The sequence below is a fragment of the Mobula birostris genome, chromosome 4 (assembly GCF_030028105.1).
Source record: "Mobula birostris isolate sMobBir1 chromosome 4, sMobBir1.hap1, whole genome shotgun sequence".
NCBI lineage: Eukaryota > Metazoa > Chordata > Chondrichthyes > Myliobatiformes > Myliobatidae > Mobula > Mobula birostris.
This window is the reverse complement of record NC_092373.1, coordinates 70,870,775-70,884,146: the sequence shown is the minus strand read 5'-3', so window position 1 is coordinate 70,884,146 and position 13,372 is coordinate 70,870,775.

Genomic DNA, 13,372 nt, shown 5'->3' with positions numbered 1-13,372 from the left:
CGAGGCGAGGGAGGTTTGGCATTCATTTTCTGTTGTTATTTGAGGAGAGGGGCAGTATGAGTGTGAGGGCAGTTTGCTGTTCTCAGTGTCGGATGTGGGAGGCGCTGGAGTCTCCAAGCCTCCCGGACGTCTACATCTGCGCCAAGTGCATCGAGATGCAGCTCCTAAGGGACTGCGTTAGGGAACTGGAGCTGCAGCTCGATGACCTTCGTCTGGTCAGGGAGAGTGAGGAGGTGATAGAGAGGAATTGCAGGCAGGTGGTCACGCCGGGGCCACGGGAGGCAGACAAGTGGGTCACGGCTAGGAGGGGGAAGGGGAAAAGTCAGGTAATAGGGAGTACCCCGGTGGCTGTGCCCCTTAACAACAGGTACTCCTGTTTAAGTACTGTTGGGGGGGACAGCTTACCCGGGGGAAGCGACAGTGGCCGTGCCTCCGGCACAGAGTCCGGCCCTGTAGCTCAGAAGGGTAGGGCAAGGAAGAGGAGGGCAGTTGTGATAGGGGACTCGATAGTAAGGGGGTCAGATAGGTGATTCTGTGGATGCAGTCCAGAGACCTGGATGGTAGTTTGCCTCCCTGGTGCCAGGGTCTGGGATATTTCTGATCGTGTCCAAGATATCCTGAAGTGGGAGGGTGAGGAGCCAGAGGTCGTGGTACATATAGGTACCAATGACATAGGTAGGAAAAGGGATGAGGTCCTGAAAGGAGAATATAGGGAGCTAGGAAGGGAGTTGAGAAAAAGGACCGCAAAGGTAGTAATCTCGGGATTACTGCCTGTGCCACGCGACAGTGAGAGTAGGAATGCGATGAGGTGGAGGATAAATGCGTGGCTGAGGGATTGGAGCAGGGGGCAGGGATTCAAGTTTTTGGATCATTGGGACCTCTTTTGGCGCAGGCGTGACCTGTACAAAAAGGACGGGTTGCACTTGAATCCTAGGGGGACCAATATCCTGGCAGGGAAATTAGCGGGGGCTACTGAGGTGACTTTAAACTAGAATGGTCGGGGGGTGGGAATCAAATTAAAGAGGCTAGGCGTGAGGAGGTTAGTTCACTACAGGGGGATGGGAACCAGTGCAGAGAGACAGAGGGGTGTAAAGTGAGGGTAGAAACAAAAAGTACTATGGAGAAAAGTAAAAGTGGCAGGCCGACAAATCCAGGGCAAGCATTAAAAAGGGCCACTTTTCAGCATAATTGTATAAGGGCTAAGAGAGTTGTAAAAGAGCGCCTGAAGGCTTTGTGTGTCAATGCAAGGAGCATTCGTAATAAGGTGGATGAATTAAAAGTGCAGATTGTTATTAATGATTATGATATAGTTGGGATCACAGAGACATGGCTCCAGGTTGACCAGGGATGGGAGCTCAACGTTCAGGGATATTCAATATTCAGGAGGGATAGACATGAAGGAAGGGGAGGTGGGGTGGCGTTGCTGGTTAAAGAAGAGATTAACGCAATAGAAAGGAAGGACATAAGCCAGGAAGATGTGGAATCGATATGGGTAGAGCTGCGTAACACTAAGGGGCAGAAGACGCTGGTGGGAGTTGTGTACAGGCCACCTAACAGTAGTAGTGAGGTCGGAGATGGTATTAAACAGGAAATTAGAAATGTGTGCAATAAAGGAACAGCAGTTATAATGGGTGACTTCAATCTACATGTAGATTGGGTGAACCAAATTGGTAAAGGTGCTGAGGAAGAGGATTTCTTGGAATGTATGCGGGATGGTTTTTTGAACCAACATGTCAAGGAACCAACTAGAGAGCAGGCTATTCTGGACTGGGTTTTGAGCAATGAGGAAGGGTTAATTACCGATCTTGTCGCGAGAGGCCCCTTGGGTAAGAGTGACCATAATATGGTGGAATTCTTCATTAAGATGGAGAGTGACATAGTTAATTCAGAAACAAAGGTTCTGAACTTAAAGAGGGGTAACTTTGAAGGTATGAGACGTGAATTAGCTAAGATAGACTGGCAAATGACACTTAAAGGATTGACGGTGGATATGCAATGGCAAGCATTTAAAGGTTGCATGGATGAACTACAACAATTTGTTCATCCCAGTTTGGCAAAAGAATAAATCAAGGAAGGTAGTGCACCCGTGGCTGACAAGAGAAATTAGGGATAGTATCAATTCCAAAGAAGAAGCATACAAATTAGCCAGAGAAAGTGGCTCACCTGAGGACTGGGAGAAATTCAGAGTTCAGCAGAGGAGGACAAAGGGCTTAATTAGGAAGGGGAAAAAAGATTATGAGAGAAAACTGGCAGGAAACATAAAAACGGACTGTAAAAGCTTTTATAGATATGTGAAAAGGAAAAGACTGTAGGTCCCCTGCAGACAGAAACAGGTGAATTGATTATGGGGAGCAAGGACATGGCAGACCAATTGAATAATTACTTTGGTTCTGTCTTCACTAAGGAGGACATAAATAATCTTCCAGAAATAGTAGGGGACAGAGGGTCCAGTAAGATGGAGGAACTGAGCGAAATACATGTTAGTAGGGAAGTGGTGTTAGGTAAATTGAAGGGATTGAAGGCAGGTAAATCCCCAGGGCCAGATGGTCTGCATCCCAGGGTGCTTAAGGAAGTAGCCCAAGAAATAGTGGATGCATTAGTGATAATTTTTCAAAACTCGTTAGATTCTGGACTAGTTCCTGAGGATTGGAGGGTGGCTAATGTAACTCCACTTTTTAAAAAAGGAGGGAGGGAGAAACCGGGGAATTATAGACCGTTTAGCCTAACGTCGGTGGTGGGGAAACTGCTGGAGTCAGTTATCAAGGATGTGATAACAACACATTTGGAAAGCGGTGAAATGATCGAACAAAGTCAGCATGGATTTGTGAAAGGAAAATCATGTCTGACGAATCTCATAGAATTTTTTGAGGATGTAACTAGTAGAGTGGATAGGGGAGAACCAGTGGATGTGGTATATTTGGATTTTCAGAATGCTTTTGACAGGGTCCCACACAGGAGATTAGTGTGCAAACTTAAAGCACACGGTATTGGGGGTAAGGTATTGGTGTGGGTGGAGAGTTGGTTAGCAGACAGGAAGCAAAGAGTGGGAATAAACGGGACCTTTTCAGAATGGCAGGCGGTGACTAGTGGGGTACCGCAAGGCTCAGTGCTGGGACCTCAGTTGTTTACAATATATATTAATGACTTGGATGAGGGAATTAAATGCAGCATCTCCAAGTTTGCGGATGACACGAAGCTGGGTGGCAGTGTTAGCTGTGAGGAGGATGCTAAGAGGATGCAGGGTGACTTGGATAGGTTGGGTGAGTGGGCAAATTCATGGCAGATGCAATTTAATGTGGATAAATGTGAAGTTATCCACTTTGGTGGCAAAAATAGGAAAACAGATTATTATCTGAATGGTGGCCGATTAGGAAAAGGGGAGGTGCAACGAGACCTGGGTGTCATTATACACCAGTCATTGAAAGTGGGCATGCAGGTACAGCAGGCGGTGAAAAAGGCGAATGGTATGCTGGCATTTATAGCGAGAGGATTCGAGTACAGGAGCAGGGAGGTACTACTGCAGTTGTACAAGGCCTTGGTGAGACCACACCTGGAGTATTGTGTGCAGTTTTGGTCCCCTAATCTGAGGAAAGACATCCTTGCCATAGAGGGAGTACAAAGAAGGTTCACCAGGTTGGTTCCTGGGATGGCAGGACTTTCATATGAAGAGAAACTGGATGAACTGGGCTTGTACTCGTTGGAATTTAGAAGATTGAGGGGGAATCTGATTGAAACGTATAAGATCCTAAAGGGATTGGACAGGCTAGATGCAGGAAGATTGTTCCCGATGTTGGGGAAGTCCAGAACGAGGGGCCACAGTTTGTGGATAGAGGGGAAGCCTTTTAGGACCGAGATTTTGAAAAACTTCTTCACACAGAGAGTGGTGAATCTGTGGAATTCTGTGCCACAGGAAACAGTTGAGGCCAGTTCATTGGCTATATTTAAGAGGGAGTTAGATATGGCCCTTGTGGCTATGGGGGTCAGGGGGTATGGAGGGAAGGCTGGGGCGGGGTTCTGAGTTGGATGATCAGCCATGATCATAATGAATGGCGGTGCAGGCTCGAAGGGCCGAATGGCCTACTCCTGCACCTATTTTCTATGTTTCTATGTTTCAATATACTTATGTTTTGAAATGATCTGTATAGATGACTTGCAAAACACAAAGTATTTCGTGGTTTATCGGTACATGAGACAATAATAAACAATTTACCAATTAACAGTCTCTATAAACATACCTTTATGTTTTTGCTTCTGAAACTTAGCTAATTTTGATTCAACTGTGATTTTATCTCAGTCCTCAGATATTAATTTCTCAAAGAATTCAATCAAGTTAGTGAGATATGGTCTTCTCTTAATAAATCTTTCTAAATTATGACTTAAGCAATCCTTACGAGTTTTTTCTTTTTTGAACAATTGTGCTATTTTAGCATTCTTTCTACGTTATAGCACCTTTACTGCAGCCAGAAAGATAAAAAATGATGAGCAACAATATGCATATATTTTCTTAACACATTGAAGGAGACCATTTGGCAGTCAGGAAAATTCCATCAATGCAATTCTCCCACTTATTTCCCTACGACTCATTCTATCCATTTGCCCATCAACTCCTCCCTAATTTTCCTACAACCACTTACACCAGGGGTAATTTACAGTGCCCAACTAATCTACCAACCAGCACATCTTTAAGATGTGGGAGGAAGCCAGAACACTCAGAGGAAAACTGTGTGGTCATAGGGAGAACATACAAACTCCTCACAGACACCAGTTGAGGTCAGGATCAAAAATACAAGAGATTCTGCAGAATGCTGGAAATCCAGAGCAAAGCACACAAAATGCTGGAGGAACTCAGCAAACCAGGGAGCATTTGTGGACGTGAATAAACAGTCAATGTTTTGGGCCAAGGCCCTTCATCAGGACTGGAAAGGAAGGGGGAAGGCACCAGAATAAGAAAGTAGGAGAGGGGAAGGAGAGCAAGCTAGAAGGTAATAGGTGAAGCTAGGTGGGCAGCGAATGGGGTTGATGTAAGAAGCTGGCAGGTGATAGATGGAAAAGGTAAAGGGCTGGAGAAGAAGGAATCTGATAGATGAGAAGAGGGGGTTATAGGAGAAAGGGAAGGAGGAGGAACACTAGGTCCAGGTGATAGGCAGGTGAGAAGAGAAGAGGTATGAGGAGGCCAGAATGAGGTATTGAAGAAGTAGGAAGAGGGAGATGGAAAATTAATGGAAGTTGGAGAAATTGATGTTCATGCCATCTAAGTAGAGGCTATCCAAATGGAATACGAGGTGTTGCTTCTCCAGCCTGAGAGTGGCTTCACCTATTACCTTCTAGCTTGTACTAAGTAAACACAAACTGTTTATTCATTTCTATAGATGGTGCCTGACTTAATGAGTTCCTCCAGCATTTTGTGAGGTCAGGATCAAACTGTGTCTCTCCAGCTGTGAGGCATTAGATTTACTTGCCTCACCATCACACCTCTTAAGTGTTTTCCCTTATTTCTCTTAAGTATTTGAAATATATTTCATTCAAACACAGTAAATTATTAAAGATGTCAAATCCCTTAATCGTTTCTCCATATGTTTATCTCATCTCATTCAATATTTCTTATTTCTTTTCTCTAACTACAATATCCATATTGATCCAACTGTTTTGTGAAGACAGAAACAAAACCTTCATTGAGAACTGTACCCATAATTTGCAGTTCCACACATTCACAATAATATTGGTCTCCAACAGGACCTTCTCTTTCCTTGGTTATTCTCTTGATTTTTATATTTTTAGAAAAACACACTTTTTCTGATTGTACTTACTGATATTTTCTCAAGCACTCACTTTGGCTATTTTTTATTTCAGTTACCAATGTTGCTGTAAATTTTTATGCTTCTCCAAGCATTCTCTAACAGCGAGTCCTCAGCATCTGACATAAACTTCCTATTTCAAATTTCAAGAATCCGCAAATTTTATTTTTCATTTCTCATTTTTCTAAGCAGGAACATAACTGCTCTGAGCTTTCACTATCTCATTGAATGTCTAACTTTGATTTTGACACTGATCAGTCATTAAAAAGCAGTTTTGCAGTACATTTCTGTAGAAAGACATCTTGGCTTGGCTTGTTCCCAACTGGGAACTTTTACTCCTGGCCCATCTTTGTCTTTTTCCTTAGTTATAGCAATCTAACTGAACCACCACCAAAATAGGGTCCCACTTATAGAAACATAGAAAATAGGTGCAGGAGTAGGCCATTCGGCCCTTCGAGCCTGCACCTCCATTCATTATGATCATGGCTGATCATCCAACTCAGAACCCCGCCCCAGCCTTCCCTCCATACCCCCTGACCCCCATAGCCACAAGGGCCATATCTAACTCCCTCTTAAATATAGCCAATGAACTGGCCTCAACTGTTTCCTGTGGCACAGAATTCCACAGATTCACCACTCTCTGTGTGAAGAAGTTTTTCCTAATCTCGGTCCTAAAAGGCTTCCCCTCTATCCTCAAACTGTGGCCCCTCGTTCTGGACTTCCCCAACATCGGGAACAATCTTCCTGCATCTAGCCTGTCCAATCCCTTTAGGATCTTATACGTTTCAATCAGATTCCCCCTCAATCTTCTAAATTCCAACGAGTACAAGCCCAGTTCATCCAGTTTCTCTTCATATGAAAGTCCTGCCATCCCAGGAACCAACCTGGTGAACCTTCTTTGTACTCCCTCTATGGCAAGGATGTCTTTCCTCAGATTAGGGGACCAAAACTGCACACAATACTCCAGGTGTGGTCTCACCAAGGCCTTGTACAACTGCAGTAGTACCTCCCTGCTCCTGTACTCGAATCCTCTCGCTATAAATGCCAGCATACCATTCGCCTTTTTCACCGCCTGCTGTACCTGCATGCCCACTTTCAATGACTGGTGTATAATGACACCCAGGTCTCGTTGCACCTCCCCTTTTCCTAATCGGCCACCATTCAGATAATAATCTGTTTTCCTATTTTTGCCACCAAAGTGGATAACTTCACATTTATCCACATTAAATTGCATCTGCCATGAATTTGCCCACTCACCCAACCTATCCAAGTCACCCTGCATCCTCTTAGCATCCTCCTCACAGCTAACACTGCCACCCAGCTTCGTGTCATCCGCAAACTTGGAGATGCTGCATTTAATTCCCTCATCCAAGTCATTAATATATATTGTAAACAACTGAGGTCCCAGCACTGAGCCTTGCGGTACCCCACTAGTCACCGCCTGCCATTCTGAAAAGGTCCCGTTTATTCCCACTCTTTGCTTCCTGTCTGCTAACCAACTCTCCACCCACACCAATACCTTACCCCCAATACCGTGTGCTTTAAGTTTGCACACTAATCTCCTGTGTGGGACCTTGTCAAAAGCATTCTGAAAATCCAAATATACCACATCCACTGGTTCTCCCCTATCCACTCTACTAGTTACATCCTCAAAAAATTCTATGAGATTCGTCAGACATGATTTTCCTTTCACAAATCCATGCTGACTTTGTTCGATCATTTCACCGCTTTCCAAATGTGTTGTTATCACATCCTTGATAACTGACTCCAGCAGTTTCCCCACCACCGACGTTAGGCTAAACGGTCTATAATTCCCGGTTTCTCCCTCCCTCCTTTTTTAAAAAGTGGAGTTACATTAGCCACCCTCCAATCCTCAGGAACTAGTCCAGAATCTAACGAGTTTTGAAAAATTATCACTAATGCATCCACTATTTCTTGGGCTACTTCCTTAAGCACCCTGGGATGCAGACCATCTGGCCCTGGGGATTTACCTGCCTTCAATCCCTTCAATTTACCTAACACCACTTCCCTACTAACATGTATTTCGCTCAGTTCCTCCATCTTACTGGACCCTCTGTCCCCTACTATTTCTGGAAGATTATTTATGTCCTCCTTAGTGAAGACAGAACCAAAGTAATTATTCAATTGGTCTGCCATGTCCTTGCTCCCCATAATCAATTCACCTGTTTCTGTCTGCAGGGGACCTACAGTCTTTTCCTTTTCACATATCTATAAAAGCTTTTACAGTCCGTTTTTATGTTCCCTGCCAGTTTTCTCTCATAATCTTTTTTCCCCTTCCTAATTAAGCCCTTTGTCCTCCTCTGCTGAACTCTGAATTTCTCCCAGTCCTCAGGTGAGCCACTTTCTCTGGCTAATTTGTATGCTTCTTTCTTGGAATTGATACTATCCCTAATTTCTCTTGTCAGCCACAGGTGCACTACCTTCCTTGATTTATTCTTTTGCCAAACTGGGATGAACAATTGTTGTAGTTCATCCATGCAACCTTTAAATGCTTGCCATTGCATATCCACCATCAATCCTTTAAGTGTCATTTGCCAGTCTATCTTAGCTAATTCACGTCTCATACCTTCAAAGTTACCCCTCTTTAAGTTCAGAACCTTTGTTTCTGAATTAACTATGTCACTCTCCATCTTAATGAAGAATTCCACCATAGTATGGTCACTCTTACGCAAGGGGCCTCTCACGACAAGATTGCTGATTAACCCTACCTCATTGCTCAAAACCCAGTCCAGAATAGCCTGCTCTCTAGTTGGTTCCTCGACATGTTGGTTCAAAAAACCATCCCGCATACATTCCAAGAAATCCTCTTCCTCAGCACCTTTACCAATTTGGTTCACCCAATCTACATGTAGATTGAAGTCACCCATTATAACTGCTGTTCCTTTATTGCACACATTTCTAATTTCCTGTTTAATACCATCTCCGACCTCACTACTACTGTTAGGTGGCCTGTACACAACTCCCACCAGCGTCTTCTGCCCCTTAGTGTTACGCAGCTCTACCCATATCGATTCCACATCTTCCTGGCTTATGTCCTTCCTTTCTATTGCGTTAATATCTTCTTTAACCAGCAACGCCACCCCACCCCCCCTTCCTTCCTGTCTATCCCTCCTGAATATTGAATATCCCTGAACGTTGAGCTCCCATCCCTGGTCACCCTGGAGCCATGTCTCTGTGATCCCAACTATATCATAATCATTAATAACAAACTGCACTTTCAATTCATCCACCTTATTACGAATGCTCCTTGCATTGACACACAAAGCCTTCAGGCGCTCTTTTACAACTCTCTTAGCCCTTATACAATTATGTTGAAAACTGGCCCTTTTTAATGCTTGCCCTGGATTTGTCGGCCTGCCACTTTTACTTTTCTCCCTAGTACTTGTTGCTTCTACCCTCACTTTACACCCCTCTGTCTCTCTGCACTGGTTCCCATCCCCCTGTTGTGAACTAACCTCCTCACGCCTAGCCTCTTTAATTTGATTCCCACCCCCCAACCATTCTAGTTTAAAGTCACCTCAGTAGCCCCCGCTTATGTTCCTTTAACTTGTCCAATTTTGTCTTATAGATCTATAATAATGTGGAAACATGTGAGGTGCATTTCAATCCAGAGGAAGAACATCTGCAGTATTTGTCTGCATTTTGAGAAATTATTTGAAATTGTTTCAATTGGAATCTGAGGTGAAGACATTATGGATATCAGGAGATTGAAGGCTACCTGGACACTTGATTTTGGTGTAGTCAAGTCATTTAAGTTAACCAGCAATAACATTCTGGTTATTAGTCATACAAGCATACTGATTAGCAGAATGAATAGGCCTTGCAACCCTTCATACTGCTCTGCCACTCAATAATTTCAGAGTTAATCTGACTGTAACCCTACCTCTACAATCTTGCATATCCATAGTAAGCTTTCAAATCCTAATTTATCAAAGATCTACCTGTCTCTGGTATAACAACGTTAACTAACTCTGGTCCTACCAGCCTTCGAAGAAGAAAGTTCTAAGTACTGTACCTGATCCTATGATAAAAAGGTTTTGCCTCTTTTCTGCAACCCCTTACTTTTAAACATTCACACACAAGCAGAACCATCTTTTTCACATCCATTTGTCAAGACTCTGTGGGAGTAGCAGTAGAGCAAAGGTTAAAACAGCATCCAGGTGAGGGTGACTGTAGCAGTGTGTAGTCAAACCCACACAAGGGAGATCTTTGAAGTGAGACTGTCACAGTGAACCCTGCCCACTGCAGATGGATAGGCAGGGGTGACTGTGGCAGTATGCACTCAATCCAGACAAGTGAGGCCTCTGTCGTGAGACTTTTCTTGAAAGGTCTTTGTAAAATATGGTGCCCCTTTACACAATAGGGGGTGTTGGAGACAGATGAGATCGGAATAATAGAAGGATATGAAATACACCCAACACTGAAGAGACAATTGCTTTAATAACTACAGAATATCATCGGTTGTCAGTTTGAAATTTCGATTTATTTTTAGTACCTTTGGTGTGAATAGAGATTGATTTTTCAAGTAAGAAATTCAAAAATATTTACCAAGTGGTCAATATCCATATCTGATAAGAGAATTCTGTATAAAAATAGAGCAGTTTTCTGTCCTGACTTGAGAACTGTGTGGGTAACAGGGTCCATGTTGTTCTCCTTGTGCACCAATAGAATAAACAGTGTGTGAGTCATAAGAGTGCGTGTATTCTGGGTCTGGTAATCTTAGTTATTTTATTTTATTATTGGAAATGACGACCCCTCAGGTCATTATGAATTAACAAATTTCTTTTATTTTGAATTCCAGTAGATACAAGATTCAAATATTCAACCTTTCCTCATAAGGCAAACTGTTCAACCCAGCCACAGTATCAGTTTGTTAAAACTCTTCTAAACTGCTTCCAGTTTAGTTACATCCTTCCTTAAGTGAGCACAGTACTGCACACAGTACAAAGATGATAAGTGTCCTATATAAGTGAAGCATAACCACTTGTCAGAGAGAGAAAGGTGCAGCAGTGAGTTAGCAGTTAAAGAAGGCCCATGTGCAGTGCTGGATTCAATTTGGTCTTTGCTGCTATCCAACAGGTGCAAGATACCTGGCATCTCTCTGAATGAGGAGACAGTCGACAGCAAACTTATTGAAGCATATGATACAGGAGGCAAACAAAATGTTCTGTTCACACGCACAATAAAGGCACCTACACTGATGCTAAGCCTTAAGCTAATAAAGGTGTGAGGGAGGAACAGCATGGTTGGTGGGCAGAGAGATTAAACAATAGTAAGAGAAATTTCAAGGGTAGCCTAGGGTAGCAAATACGGGTAAAATAAGCAGTGTGGGTCAGGAAGGAGTTGGAGATTAACATAGGTAAAAGGCACTGGTAATTAGGATAGCACCAAGGAGAAATAGGAAAATGTTAAAGTAAGAGGCAAAGGGGTAGAAATTCAATCTTATTGACTTCTACCAACTGTACCATCTGGTAGGGCCTGGTGCTAGACTCTACTCCAAAATTCAGTTCCAATGAATGGGAGTTCCATTAAACTGACTCCCAGAATTAAGTGATTGTCCTGTGAGGAGGCACTATGTTGTCTCAGCCTATCCTTCCTAGGGTTTAGAAGGAAGAGCTGACCTTTCAAATTACATGCAATTTTTATAGGCCTTGAGAGGAACATTAATCAGGATATGATGCTTAGAATTAAGAGGTCACTGTCAAGGCTTTGGTCACTTAAGACTGAGATGGGTCGAAACTTCTCTGATCAAAATCATTGCACATCTTTTCAGTTTTCTGATTCGCAGGCCTATGATTGTCAGTACTTGAGAAGACTTGGATAAGAACCTGAATGATGGAGCTAAAGGAAAAGCTTGACAGGGAGCCTGGGGTTTCCATAGGCCTGATAGAGGGTTGGATAGTGGAGTTCAGCTACAAACATGCATGTGACCTTGACCACCTCCTGTGCAGCTTTGGGAATGGTGTCTTGCCTACCTTTAACTGTGATGATCTAGGTCTCGGATTCCATTGTAGTAACTGCAGAACCCACCTGTAATACTTGTGTGCTGCATTGAAAGTTCTAAGTCTTGCAATCTAGTCCACCAGTAGGAGACGAACAAGTAAGAGGAAATGAAGGCACACAATCAATTTCGCACTGTCAGCTACAACTTCAGATGCCACTTATAAATAGAGATTAGTTTAGATGTGCGATCTGCGGGCAGAGAGAGAAAGAGAGAGAGTTGTGAGAGAGGCAAGGCAGGAGAAAAGAATAGCGAAGTTGCCAGTTTACTGAAGGGTAATGCCAAATGTAAGTTCTGCTGGAGACACCTTGTATGAGGATGTCAATTAAGTTATCCACAGTAAAAAGCTGCTGTTTGTCTTGACAACCCTGTCATCAAAGCAGACCACCAGAAATCATTGTCAACATGCCTGTTGCCAGGATACGAAGCACTGGGGTCTGTACTGTGAACAGTGTGTGATTTCACATTACAAAGCACTGAGGGCATGTAACCCTTTAGTTTTAGTACATGTGAAAGCTGACATTCAACACTCTCATACTGATATGTAACAGCAGGTAGCTGCCAAGCGGTGTTTGATCGGGGGTTATTATGGTGAAGTTCCATATATTCGACCAGTGGACACCCAAGAGAGGTTTAGACCAGGTGGACCCAAGTGCAGAGGAGACCAAAGATGAGGCTGGGGTTGAACAAGGAATCCTTACTTGTTGATTGGTTACTGGAGAGAGCACGGGCTAGGTAAACTTAAGACTGAGCAAAGACAAAAAAAAAGAGCGCAAAGACAGAGGGAACTTAAACAGATAAACAAAACAAGGCATAGGTGCACTGATAACTAAAACAAAATACAGGTGAAAATAACGAACTAATAATCAGGTGAGGAGGAGTGCCAGAGCCTGAAGGTCTCTGGTGCCACGGTGATCAGACCGTAGTATGACACTGATGTGTGCGTTCCTGAGCAGAAATGGTCTCTTGCTAACAGACCGTCTCCCCATTGCACATTCGTCAGCTTGCAGGGTGAATTCTGTGTGACCCCCGCTCATTCTTCTTCGGTTACATTGCACTCATAGGTGAATACCTACTAATGGACCCATGGCTGGTTTGTGCAGAAGCTATGGAATAAAATCAAAACATCAGTTCCCAGAGAAGCACTCTTAGCAATCCTGAAAAAAGAAACAACTATGGGAAGCACCAAACACTTGCAAAATCCCAGCAGAAGTAAATAAACTAAACCCGCAAGCACTGGATGATCCTTCAAAGTAGGAAACATTCATTCCTGCTGCTTAGGACCCGTTCAACTGCAAGGGATTTATAATTGACCTTAAGCAATATGGCAACACTGGCATCAATTGGACTGATGTCACCATCCGCCTAGTTGCACATCTAAAAAGGCCTTTGTGAATATGATGTGATTTGCCACACACATTTTACAACTGATTCAGCACAAATGTTGCTCAATAACAGGACATCATAGCATCAAATTTTGCAATCTTTTATTCAATGATTCTGATTCAATGAGATATTTACATATAATATTATGAAAGGTTATCTGGAATCATGC